At 42.4% G+C, this 13,736-nt stretch overlaps 1 protein-coding gene across 5 annotated transcripts in view; it reads right to left on the bottom strand.

Annotated features, from left to right (window-relative positions):
• Positions 1-13,736, bottom strand: part of ENTREP2 (endosomal transmembrane epsin interactor 2) — a 407,682-nt gene that overhangs the window by 303,161 nt on the left and 90,785 nt on the right. The gene's annotated exons all lie outside the window — the stretch shown is intronic.

The following is a 13,736-nucleotide window of genomic DNA, read 5'->3' as shown; positions in this document are numbered from 1 at the left end:
ACACTACTAAGTGCCACAGGCAGAGTATAGGAGGGACTTAGGTGCCCCAGTGCTGGAGGCCCCTTCAATGGCAGGGAAATAATTAGGTGAGATATACCCAGATTATCCTGGCAAGTTATTTGCAACAACACACCGCAGAAGAAGTGGTTTTGGTTTTGTTTAGTGCCACATGACATACAATACTGATAGTTTGATTTATACTCTGTTAGCCAGAAGATTTATTTTCATGGAATATGGAAATTAATTTCATGTCAGTTGATGTCAATAAGATGGATATAATGTTGGGCCCAACACATGTTCTCAGTAGTAACCATGCAGAAACATTTTGGTCTGTATCTTGTCTGTAGTAAACTGTAAATTTGAAATCATGGTTGCACAGAGTCAAAAAGAACTGTATTACAGAATTCAGTACAATTCACATGACTTTTAGGGCCAGTTTCATAATTAGCTGCAATTGCACCTAACTGCAATTAATTAGTAATGAAAACTTTCTGAACCACACTGCTTTTAACTGACTAAATAAAAACATCATAATATGCCCTTTTGTGTGACTGACCCCTGCCACTAATTTCTATTAAAATCTATTTCCAATCTATTTGGAAAGTAAAAGGAACAAAAGGAAAGGTCTTTAGAATGAAGGAAACACAAATATCATTCCAACAATACAGTCAAATCATCCGTGAAGATCTATAGACAGTGTTACCACAAGAAAATGAGTTTCCACTCGCATTTTGTCTTTGTAATGAAAGCCATCAAGCTCACACAAGAGAATGTGCTTTATTGGAATGACCTAGCTGATAGAGAAGTTGCCTTTGCACCAAGTTCTTTGATGGCCTGCTCATGTAGACTTAATGGCTTAGATTCTATAGCTGTACTGTAAAGTGGGTGTAGACAGGTGGGGGGTAATAGGAACCTATATAAGAAAAAGACCCAAAAATCGGGACTGTCACTATAAAATCAGGACATCTGGTCACCATACCATCGCAGCACAGCTTTAAACCAGTTTTATATGGAACTAGCAATGAGCCCAAGTTGGATCCTCAAATCCAAACTTCTCCAATCCTGAATTTGGGAGGGAGATTTAAATCCAAATACTTAGATTTTATCCCACCCTTACACTTTGGTTTATTGCTGTTAGTGATTTACAAGATGGAAAGAACCTCATAATATTCACAGATTCGCAGCCTCCAAAGAAACAGTACACCTTAACTTACCAGTTCCACCTTATATCACTGCTCTGCTTAACTCACAGCATTTAGATACGTTTATAGAGAAATCAAGCATATGCTTATTTAAGCAAGCATAGAGAAATTCAAGTAGTAGAAAGTAAAATTATTGGAAAGAAATGGTAGCCTATAAACTAAAACCATGACACGCATTCTAGAGCCTAGACTTAATTTACAATGTCTTGTAGAGCACTGCTCATCCAAAATCCTTGCAACACTTTACAGCCAGCTTGGCTGTGACCCTCCTTTCATGCAACAAGCGCAATGTCGATTGTCTTCTCTAGGTGAAGGAGCCAGTATGTTACTTTGCACTCCAAGAGATATGAAAACTATCTTCTGCCCCATTCATAAAAAGGACACAACCTGCTGTTCATTTATGTCTGTAGCTTTTCTCTTGTGGATTTCACAATCTCTTCTGTTTCGTGTGCGTCAGTACACAAACATGTATAAATTGTGAGGTATACAATACACAAATGACCAGACAGGGAAATAGTGTCTGTTACCTCTTGCGTGAAAGGAACAGTTACATTTTCAAGGTATGACACTTCCTGGTGACATACCTTAACTCTAAGACCTTCAGAACATATTTTTTAGTATAAATACAACACTCCTTAAATATTATCCATACATACATTTCACAATGATTATGATGACTGGGTTACTGGCTCTCAGTAGAGACCTCACTTGCCCCCTTTCAATGAACTATTATGCATATATCTGACACAGGGGGATCGCTGTAAAATCCTAAACACCCCAAAGGGGCCCAAGGTCACAATTATCTGATCTCCTGGAGACTTGTGCCATTTTGTGTTGAACTCTTGCAACAGCAGCTTAAGATATTGATACGACTGACCAGACCCCAACTACTTTTGGCTCGGCCACAAAACTGAACCCAAACCTAAATTTCTTACTTGCATATCAGTACTGTCTCTCTGAACTCAGATACTTTTGACACCCTATGGTAAGTACTGGGACATTGGCAGTCTTGTCTAGTTGTTGGAGCATGAGTCAGGACTAGTGGCTGGAGGAGGTGTCAGGAGCAGAGAAGTGGAACTGAGGGGCAGAACCATGGTGAAAAGCCAGACGCCAGAGCCCGGCGTCAAACCAGAGTCAGAGCCGAAGATCAGGAATAGAATCAAGGGTCGAATCCCAGAGCCCAGGGTCAATCCAGAGTCAGAGCCAAGAATCTGCACTGAAGGTCAGAACCGGATTATCTGGAGTCTGGGAAGGCAGGAGCAAGGCTGGGTCTGAGACAGTAGCAAGGGTGGGACAGGGCTGGAACGAGGCAGGAATGGGACTGGAACAAGACAGGAGCAGAAGCTAACAGAGTCACTCGTGAATGCTTTGAGCAGCCAGAAATCTTGGCAATTAAGCAATGAATTTTTTTAGAGTCTGGAAAATATTTCCTGAGAGATTACAGTAATTTTAAAAGATGTCAATTATAGATTTAACGCAAATGTGACCATTTTTGTAACTTCATTGCATACTTTCAAAGTGTTCTTATTTTAACTAACTTTGCAGACTTATTTGGAAAGAATGTTAAGTGAACATGCAGTGTATCAAACAATTAAATTTCAGAGACTATCTTGGCCTTTTTTGGCCTGTTCTACTTGCTTGTGATTGGTTGCTGTTAAAAACTCAGAAGACAGCTTTGAAGTTAGCATCCCAATGAGATTCTCACAGTTCTATTGCTTATATTGTTGCAGCCTGACTGGCCACAGACTCAACAAGAGAGAAATGCATACATTTTCATAACAGATGCTATGTCCCTAGTTCAGAAGTGCTGAAACATTTGTTTTCTATGGCAGAATACATTCAGAAGAACGAAAAAGAGTAAAATTTTCAAAAGTGCATAAGCTATTTAAGAGCCTAATTCAATTTTCAAAAATTAGGCACTTAAGAATTCACTATGAGCCTATCATAGTCCAAAGTGACTTAGTCACTTAGGTACTTTTGAAATATTCCGTAACCTTTATTTTACAATGGCTGTTTTGTATATATGTGGGGTGGGGAGTGAGGGAGAGGAATGGTTGCATTTCTGTGGTGCTCTACATACCTCGTTTTAGTGAAGTTAAATCTTTGTGATGGAATGCTGGAGCGGGTTTACGTGTAACACATTTATCACGCCTTAGAAGTGAGCATCTTCCATTAGACAAGAAGTCTAGTTGGCTGTCCAGAGCTGCTATTTCACCAAGCAAATGATATTTTAGCTGCAGGATGATGAGGAAGACAGCCCTGCCTCAATGCCAATGTCTGTGATACGGTCGACTGCTTTCTTTGGTGTACTACACTTTGACCATGTTGATGAAGTTGACTGACAGCAATGACTGGCCTGACACCAGGACCGGCTCCAGGTTTTCTGCCACCCCAAGTGGGGAAAAAAACCACGGCAGTGCAATCGCGCCGCTCCACTCTTCGGCGGCAATTCAGCATCAGGTCCTTCGCTCCGAGAGGGACTGTGGGACCCGCCGCCGAATTGCCACCAAAGACCTGGACGTGCCGCCTCAATAGTGGCCGGAGTGCCGCCCCTTAGTATTGGCCGCCCCAAGCACCTGCTTCTTTAGTTGGTGCCTGACACAGATCCTTAAAAGCACTAAATACAGAATGACCGGCTTCTTCAGCAATATCAAACAGATTCTTATAAGACCAAACTTTAAAATGGTCCCATTGTTTCACTGATGAGTGAACTTTTTGCCCTGAGCTAAACTTTAACAACTAATTGGCAGCTAAAATCAAGACAATCACCCTCATCACTTCACTTTCATCCTGGAAGATTCTCCTGGCTCATATGGCTGATTAATTTAACTTCATGAACATAGAAATACTTCAGTAGGTTTCTTTGCTAGTTAGGTGGATATCAGACAATGGTACCCTGCTAGCAAAAGATTTGGAAAAATTTGTAATTCATATTTTAGCTATATTCGTAGTACAACAAACATAACCTGGCAGAGAACAAAGGGAGTGGAGAACTGTGGCTCTATATGAAAGACAACAAATTAGAGGAAAGTAGGTGCTATTTCTCAAAGAAAGAAAAGGAGTAAGAATATTGAAGAAAGAAAACAGGAGAGAGAGAGAGACAATAGACAAAGATGGACAGAATGAATAAGATGGATGAAGATAAAAATGGTAAAAAGATGGAAAAAACCAAGATAATATTTTTGATTAATAAATTTCAAATATGTTCCTTTATTTTACTTCCCTGGCAGACATCCTCTATTTTATAGCTATACATTTGGGGGAAATGATGAGGTAAGTCAGTATTTTGAATACATTGACATTCTAAGCTGTGTGTCACAGTTGCATAGAAATGTTGCACCTTTATGGCCTTCAGACCTCACATTCCTGGGGGGTGAGTCAGCGCCCCAAAGCTGACCACGGTTCACCTTTTGCAGCAGTCTCTGACCTCACTCCCCCCATCCCGCCCATAAAGCGCAGCTTCCTTCCCTCAGCAAGCCCAGCCAACGTTTGCCCCTCTTTAAGTGTGGTGCAGTCATTGTTTGGTTCCAGGACATTAGAGAGACAATGTGGGTGAGGTAACATCTTTTACTGGACGACCTTCTGTTGGTGAAAGAGAAGAAGAAGCCATGTAAGATTAAAAGCTTGTCTCTCTTACCAAGAGAAGATGGCCCAATAAAAGATATTACTTCACCCACCTTCTTTCTAGAAATTTATGGTCACTTCCGAAAGAAACTACTTCAGCTATTCTACAAAGAAGGAGGTGGCTTCATTTGCTATTATACAAGGCTTAAAGGTGGAGGAGGAATCTCTCTCTAAACAGGATTCTAGGGCAATTTGGTATTCTGAGCCGACAAAGTACAGTATCTTTCATAAGTCTCTTCCCCTAAGCACCACCAGCTTCAGCAGTCGGTAACATAAAATCTCATGTATGTGCACTATTTTTTTAAATAAAAAGAGGCCATTTTTAAGGCATGCAATGACCTGAACAATGCTGCTTGTGCTACATTTCTAGCTGTGCAAAACCCCAAAACACATGGAGCTCAAGAATCTTTGACTGGAGCACCAAAATGCTTTCTAGCATCTGCAAAAATTCAGCAAACTAGACTGACTGATGGAGTTTCAGAGTGACAAATACAGATTTTATGAGTTTGAGTGGAAACTAGGCTAAAATCTTCTTCCAAACGTTTCACACAAAAACAAGAAAAAACTTGTCAGTTTCTCTCAAATTTTGTTTTGAGATTTTTAGTTTGAACTTGAAACAAAGTAAAATTCATGATATACAAATCCATGAAAGAGTCAACATGAAAACAAGTTCATACAGAACAACTGTGAACATAATCCATGAAGTTTCACCCAGCTGTAGCTTCAAAATCAAGTTCTAGCCATCTCTGCTAAAACTATTTTCATTCTAGTTATGCCACACTGTCTCTCCCCATTCCTATAATCCCTTCTGCTTCCAAAAGGAAACCGTGGAAGTCTTGAATCAATTTAAAGGCACATTATGAGTTCCATCAGAACTGGAGTTGGTTAACAACTCAGAACCTGAAGATCTGCATGTGATACAAATGCATCAGGCTATGGGATTTTTTCTCTCATCACCTATGTTTATTTATGCAGAACATTGTTTAAATCCCAGAGAAAATAATCTTGATGCAGGCTGAATGAACAGTGACAACTCTCATATGATCAGTGCATCAATTTTTAGTGGAACCTCCAGCTTTTTCTTATCTTTAGAAGTTTGACGTGTATACTCTACAGGAAACTCAAAAGATTTTCATTAAATCAATGTGATACATTGTTCTAAATTTGTAAGTTGATCTCCCTGTGTTTCAAACTTTGCTAAAGTGCATTTTGTAGAAGTGACAAATAATTCACATACGTGGACTCGGTACTATTATCTTCACGATAAAACAAAGAATCCATATGGTAGGTGGCCCACACCACTTTTAGTCAAAGCTTTCATTTCTTCTCCTCACAGCTACCATTTCTTAAACAACTAGATAATTTGGGCTGTCTTTTATACAAAATTATGTTTTCTGCACCATCTAAAAGCAGGCTGACTGCCAAAGAACAAACAAAACTTTGGAGATACATTTGCAAAAATGCTGCTAATACAGAGCTTGCATACCAAGTTTTAAATCAGCGATTATCAGAAGTGTTATGGTAAAAACAAATGAAAAATTGGGTTTATAATGGAAGTACAATTTGGTCCCTAACTAAAATGATAAAAGTACACCAATTAATTACAGCTTCTGGCTCACAAAATGAATGACAGTGCCCTAGACAGGCAGCAAGGGAGAAGCAGAAGAGTAAAGAATGGTACAAGCTCTGAGCACAATAAATAATAATATACAGTATTCAGCCTTTATTATTGTTGTTCAGCAAAATATATATATATATAAATATATATATATATATATACACCACTGGCAATCTTTTCAGTTTTAGATAGTACCTCAACAAATCACTCCTGTACAGAATTTCAATTACTACTTTCAAATGAAACTATTTTTGTCACCTGGGGTAAAAAAATTAAAATTAAATTCTCTGCCATTTTTGCATTTCAGCATATAGGTAAGGGGTCTTTCATCTGCCTCCTCTTATTCCAGAGTGCATAATTTCTTCAAAACTTGCTTTTCACTGATTTTAAAGGTACTTCGGAACAGCAGAGATTCTCCATAAGAACACTAACGAAGAAACCTTGCAGTGCCCTTCACTTACAAAAATAATGTCTAATACCATAATGCCATACATTCTTTCTAATAAGGTTATACTAACAGTGGACTGATTTATGACTGGAAAGATTAATCAAACCCCATCTAATGGAATGCAGATGGAAAAAATAAACAGAAGGAAGAAAATACTAGAAAGAAAAGAGGGAAGTATGGTCTTGGGGCAAAAACAAATGATCAGAAGGTCTCTTCTATTCCTGATTATGTCACGGATTTCTTGTGTGACCTAGGGGAAGTTACAAAACCTTCCCATGCCTCAGTTTCTCTATTGCTAAATGGGTCTACTTCTAAGCGGTGTTGTGAAGCTTAATAAGCTATTTGTAAAGTGCTTTGAGATCATGGAATGGAAGGAACCATGTGTAAAAGTATTATAGATTACATTACAGATTGAGGGCACACAAGACCCTGACAAAGTCCATCTATCATTGCGCAATGTAATGATCAGAGAAAAATATGTCAGTATCATCGTCAAGTTTACCAGTATCAAGTTTACCAAACACCAGGCTCTCTACATCAGTGGTTTTCAACCTATTTTCATTTGTGGACCCCAAAAAATTTCAAATGGAGGTGCGGACCCCTTTGGAAGTCTTAGACATAGTCTTTGGACCCCCTGGGGGACCGTGGACCACAGGTTGAAATCCACTGCTCTACATGTCATTTAGCAACAAACATTTTACAAACTTTGTCTGAAAGTAATTTTTAAAAGAAGGAGAACCTTTTCAGAGTGAGAGTATCTTCACTTTAGAGTTAATTCAAGCTCCTACTTGGGTTTTGCCCTGAGCCCCTATCTCATCCCACACAGAATCTTTCAGCCAAGTTTCGGATTGCTTCCAACCCAGGCTAACTGGCCTGGCTGGGGCACAATGTATTATTATTTGTATTATCGTAGTGCCTAAGAGCCACAGTCATGGACCAGGATTCCATTGTACCAGGCACTGTACCTACAGAGAACAAAAAGGCAGTCCCCTGCTTTAAGAGCTTACAATCTAAGGGTTGGAGACAGATGTACAGGAGAGTACAAGGAAACAATAAGACAAAATTAATCAGCATGATAGGCAGCACATCAGCAATATAGTCGTATAGACTTGAGCCCTGGTGAAGCTTTCACTCAGGCTGGTAATCCACCCACTTTGCAGTGAGGACGCAGATTAAATTGCTCAATGGCTGTTAGTCCTCCAGTGTTTTCCCACAATTCCCCATGTGCCCAGGAGGACATGTAAGTTCTCCTGCAATTCACTGGGAAAGAATCATAGAATCATAGAATATCAGGGTTGGAAGGGACCTCAGGAGGTCATCTAGTCCAACCCCCTACTCAAAGCAGGACCAATCCCCAACTAAATCATCCCAGCCAGGGCTTTGTCAAGCCTGACCTTAAAAACCTCTAAGGAAGGAGATTCCACCACCTCCCAAGGTAATCCATTCCAGTGCTTCACCACTCTCCTAGTGAAAAAGTTTTTCCTAATATCCAACCTAAACCGCCCCCACTGCAAGTTGAGACCATTACTCCTTGTTCTGTCATCTGGTACCACTGAGAACAGTCTAGATCCATCCTCTTTGGAACCCCCTTTTCAAGTAGTGGAAAGCAGCTATCACATTCCCCCTCATTCTTCTCTTCTGCAGACTAAACAATCCCAGTTCCCTCAACCTCTCCTCATAAGTCATGTGCTCCAGCCCCCTAATCATTTTTGTTACCCTCCGCTGGACTCTTTCCAATTTTTCCACATCCTTCTTGTAGTGTGGGACCCAAAACTGGACACAGTACTCCATATGATCTGCTGGCAATGCCCTACTTACACAGCCCAAAATGACGTTAGCCTTCTTGGCAACAAGGCCACACTGTTGACTCATATCCAGCTTCTCATCCACTGTAACTCCTAGGGGCTGCACTTCACGGCGGGGAGGTGATCAGCAACCCGGCTGTGAAGTGCAACCCCTTCCTGCGGCGCCAGCCTCTTCCCATGGGGGGACTGAGCTGGGCCTTAGCCCACCCTCACCATGAGACCTCACCTCCTGCTCCTCCTCTCCCCGCCCCTGAAGCCCTCGCTCAGAGGCCAGGCCGGAAGCCAGAGTTGGGCCATGGTAAGAGCCACCCAGGTAGCCTGGGATGCTGTGGGGAGCCCTGGACCCTCCACATGTCCTGGGCAGGGGTGCCTGGGAGCAGGCCCTGGCCTGTGTCACCATCACCCAGGGCAGATGGAAGGTCCAGGAATCCCCACAGTGGCCTGGGATTCTGGGTGGCTCTTACCCTAGCCTGGCCCTGGCTTCTGGCCTGGCCGGGGGTAGGGCCGCTGGGGCAGGGGGGAAGGGGGTATAGAGAGGGTGCCCTTTACTCTGGGTTCTAGATCAAGGTTCCTTTACCAAGCAGTCAAGGACCCCAGCTTCCCTAACATTACTGCTGTTATCCCTGGACTACTTCCTACCTTGCTTCCACTATTCCTAGTCAGACCCCACTCTCCTTGGGTCTACTAGGTCTCAGGGATTCCTATCCCTTCTTAGAGTGACTGCCACCGTTCACCCTTTTTCTGTTGCCAGCCTATTAGCGTCACCGGTCCCCTCACAAGTGAGCTTACTTCCTTTAGTGGCCTCCTCCTATCCTAAATCTCTTCCCATTTGTCATGTCATTGGTTGATTGGGCTTACCTGGCCTGATTCAATCCTCTTAGGGATAGTATTGGGAGCCCTCCCCCATACTCTCACAGTTCTCACAGAGCCTCCCCCCACCAGTGTCCCCTGGACATCCTCTACAAACCCATCATCTACAGCTGTTCCCCCAAACTGTCCGGATGGGGTATCTGGACTACCACTATTCTCAGTCATCCAGCTGCCTCCATGGACACACCTGCAAACCCAGTTGCCCCCACCGTCCATCACTGTGCTTGCTTCCCATCTTTCTCAACTTTGACACTGCCTCACACACACATTTACCCACCAGAGATAGCTTCCTATCACCCAGCTACCTTCCTGGACATTCCCACAATCCTAGATTTCCACTCCTGACAGCTTCCACTCAGCAGCCAACTACTCCCCAGAAACCCTTCAGCACCTACCCAATCTCCCACACATGATAAGTTTTGTGCAGCTTGTTGTCCTCTCCGCACCACTGGTTGTGGTAGGATATGTTGACCATAAGGTGAAATTACTGGTCATAAACAACTTATTTGCAAATATACAAATTCATCAATGAATTAATGTGCATATGTGTAAATTTTTCAATAAATATACTTGGAAACTTGTATACTGGCTTTAGTGGCTACGCTGTTAAATAGATATTACTAACTGTTCTGGAAGCTAGGTCTATTATTTTTATTTGGAAATTTGTATACTGCATTTAATGGTTATAATAAAAATATAATTCCCATTATAACCAGTATACTGATTTCTCCATGACACTAGCAAAACCAGTATACCGGTGTAATCAATAACAACATCTTAAAGTAGCATACTGTTACAAAGTATTAGATGCTTACAAGAAACACAAGTATAAAACCAATTGTATTAGGGAGTAACACTTAAACCCCAGCAGAAAGAATAAAGTAAATGGGGGGGGGAATCACAAGACAATATCATCTCCTGGCTAGGATATTCAAGTCTACAAATGGCTAGGAGATTCAGGTTTACAAACATGCTACTCACTTTGGCTACTAATGATTTATATAACAAATCCACTGTATTTGCAAATGGTTGTCAGCTCTGCACTGGTGTTCTTATCCATGTACATGTTGGAAACACAGTATAATGCAGGGATGGGCAAACTTTTTGCCCCGAGGGCCACAGCTGGGTATGGAAATTGTATGGCGGGCCATGAATGCTCACAAAATTGGGGGTTGGGGTGCGGGGGGAAGGAGGTGAGGGCTCTGGCTGGGGCTGGGGCTGCAGGAGGATGCTCCGGGCTGGGACCGAGGGGTTTGGAGGGAGGGAGGGGGATCAGGGCTGGGGCAGGGGATTGGGTTGCAGGAGGGGGTAAAGGGTGCAGGCTCCAGGTGGCACGTACCTCAAGCAGGTCCCAGAAGCAGCAGCATATCCCTCCTCCAACTTCTACATGGAGGCGCAGCCAGGCGCTCTGTGCGCTGCCCTGTCCGCAGGCACTGTCCCTGCTGCTCCCATAGGCCATGGTTCCCCGACAATGGGAGCTGTGGGGGCAGCGTGCGGAGTCCCTTGGCTGCCCCTATGCGTAGGAGCCAGAGGGGGGACATGCCACTGCTTCTGGGAGCCATGCAGAGTGGGGAAAGCCCCCGATCCCACTCCCCAGCTGGAGCACTGGAGCGGGGCAAGCCCCAGACCCCAGTCCCTGGCAGGAACTCGAGGGCTGGATTAAAACATCTGGAGGGCCGGATGCAGCCCCTGGGTTGCAGTTTGCCCAGCCTGATATAAGGGTATATTTAAACAATCCTGTCAGCTACACAGTAAAATAAAATATATTTGAGTCAGACATCTAATGCACTTAGAGATGGATTAGCAGGAACACCGTTCTCCAACTCTGGAAACCCCTACATCAAACAATATATAAGCTTTTATGCTTCTCTGACACAGACAATACCGATGGTTGCAGTTTGTCAGTTTTGCAGGGAGGGTTACAGCAAGAGCCAAAGTGGCTCCCCCTAATCTGTTCTGTTATCTGAAAATGCCATAGAAGATTGTGTTCAGCATCCATGCTAGCTTAAAGAAAAAAAGAAATCTCATTATCTCCTATAACTTTGCCCATCTCAGCCCACAAAGCTGCAGTTTATAGCAAAGAATAACAAGTACAGCAGCATTAAAATCAGCCAGTAAAACCCATAAATTTGATCAAAAAACAACATCACTTAAAGTCATTTTCTTTTAAATAAAATTAACTTTTTAAATTCAGTAAGCAAAACATTATTTTTTAAAAAAAATATGAGAAACTTTGGACCAGATTCTCTGTGCTATAGCCCCAAAGAACCATTCCAGCAGTCTGAGAGCAGGCATGTGCAATGGGATACTGACCATGCCCTCTTTGCCCTCTACCACTGTCCAAGAAGTGCCAGTATACCACTACAGGACACCTCCACGTAGAGGTAGTTAAGGAGGTGTTATGGCTACATCTGGCTCTTGTGGTGACACAAAGCTCCCTGTTTGTGCCAGTGAATCAGGCCCAATATCTCCATTGTTCAAAACACTGTACTTATACTCTCCTTATCCTTGTTCCTGGTAGAACTGTAAGGATTCAACCATCCCCCGCTCCCCTTTACACTTTCACCTTCAGAGGGCCTACTCTGGACAAGATTCCCTTTGGAACTCAAAAGTTCTGTTCCTAGTCCTTAGCCGCTGTTGAGCAAAGCATTCCCTTCCGCTCAGGAGCCAGGAGTGCTGGAACAATTTGTATAGTGGAGGTGCTGAGAGCCATTGAACCAAACTGTAAACCCTCTATATAATGGAAACCACTTCAAGCCAGGGGGTGCAGCAGCACCCCTAGTTCCAGCACTTATGTCAGGGGCTGATCACAGAACCTCTGAATTATCTCTATTCCTCCTGCTCTCAAGATCTAGTCGTTGAACATGAATTTCCAGCATGCTCAATCCATTGAACTGGCATGGTAGCCACTGGACTGATCATGTTTTGCAGCTAATTATATGCTATTGTCATTAGTAATACTCTCTCCTTTAATGCATGTTATAGTGTGTGTCTTCTGTAAATTACACAGGATTATAGTTCATTTTCAAATATATTCTGGATTTGATATCTGTTATATATTTGGCTAGACACGCTGTACTGAATGAGAATGAAGCAAAGAATTTCTCAATATAGTTTATTGACAAGCTCAGATATTTTAGATTACTTGGTATAATTCTAAGCAAACAGAATTCTGATGTGTCCATTTTAAAAATGTTATTGGTATAATCAAATAAAAGTACATATGACATATACATATAAAATAAAAAAAACTGGCAGCAAACATGCAATTCGTATTCACCACAGCAAACAGTTATATTACAGAGCCATAATAGCAAGTCCATAGTGAAGGTTGTAACTCTTTCCATTATAAATCCATTTTGACCTTCTACTTTATAATTCTTTTTTTACTCAATATTTTGCATATGTGGTATCCTACCAGAAGAGGTTTTTCTTCTTGCAAAATTTGAGGTTAACTGAACAATACACATGGGACAGTGCAGAAGAGGGTTTGAAAAACAAATATCTCTCTCACTTTTTTTAATAGTCTTCTACCTTTCTTTTCTAATGGAATAGCTCAAACCAGCTTGTTCTAGAAATTCCAAGATTATTTTATGAGGAATAGTTCTTGTGAGTATTTTTGCTAAATTATGGGTTTAACTTTGGAGCCTCAACAAAACCTAATAATCTGTTCCTAGGCCTAACTCTGTAGGCACAGCCAGCAGACAGCTTAAACTCCGGAACCTAAATAGCCAGATTCAAGGACTTTTTGTTTTGACTTTATGAATCTCTAAGATCAGCTCCTGCACGTACAGGAAGCAGCAGCAAAGCAGGTCTGCTTCTGCTATTCCCCATGTCCCTGAAGATGTGTAAAACAGAGTACAGAAAGTCCTGCTCAACCCTCCCCACTTTGCTCAACCTCACTTCAGTCCCTGGGAGACAAGGATATTAACAGTGGCATCAAACAGGCAAGTGCAGAGGATAGGGTTACCACACGTCCGTTTTTTCCCGGACATGTCCGGCTTTTTGGTAATCAAACCCCCGTCCGGGGGGAACTGCCAAAAAGCCGAACATGTCCGGGAAAAATACCGGCCGGGCACTTCCCCTCCCAGGCTCCAGCTGCTCTGCTCCGGCGGCGCAAGGTCCAGAGGCAAGGGAGCTGCCCGAAGCCCGAGCGCTACTGGCTTCAC

Source organism: Chrysemys picta, chromosome 10 (assembly GCF_011386835.1).
Source record: "Chrysemys picta bellii isolate R12L10 chromosome 10, ASM1138683v2, whole genome shotgun sequence".
Classification (NCBI taxonomy): domain Eukaryota; kingdom Metazoa; phylum Chordata; order Testudines; family Emydidae; genus Chrysemys; species Chrysemys picta.
Note: the sequence above shows the minus strand (reverse complement) of the source record. Positions and strands in the feature narration are given on the sequence as shown.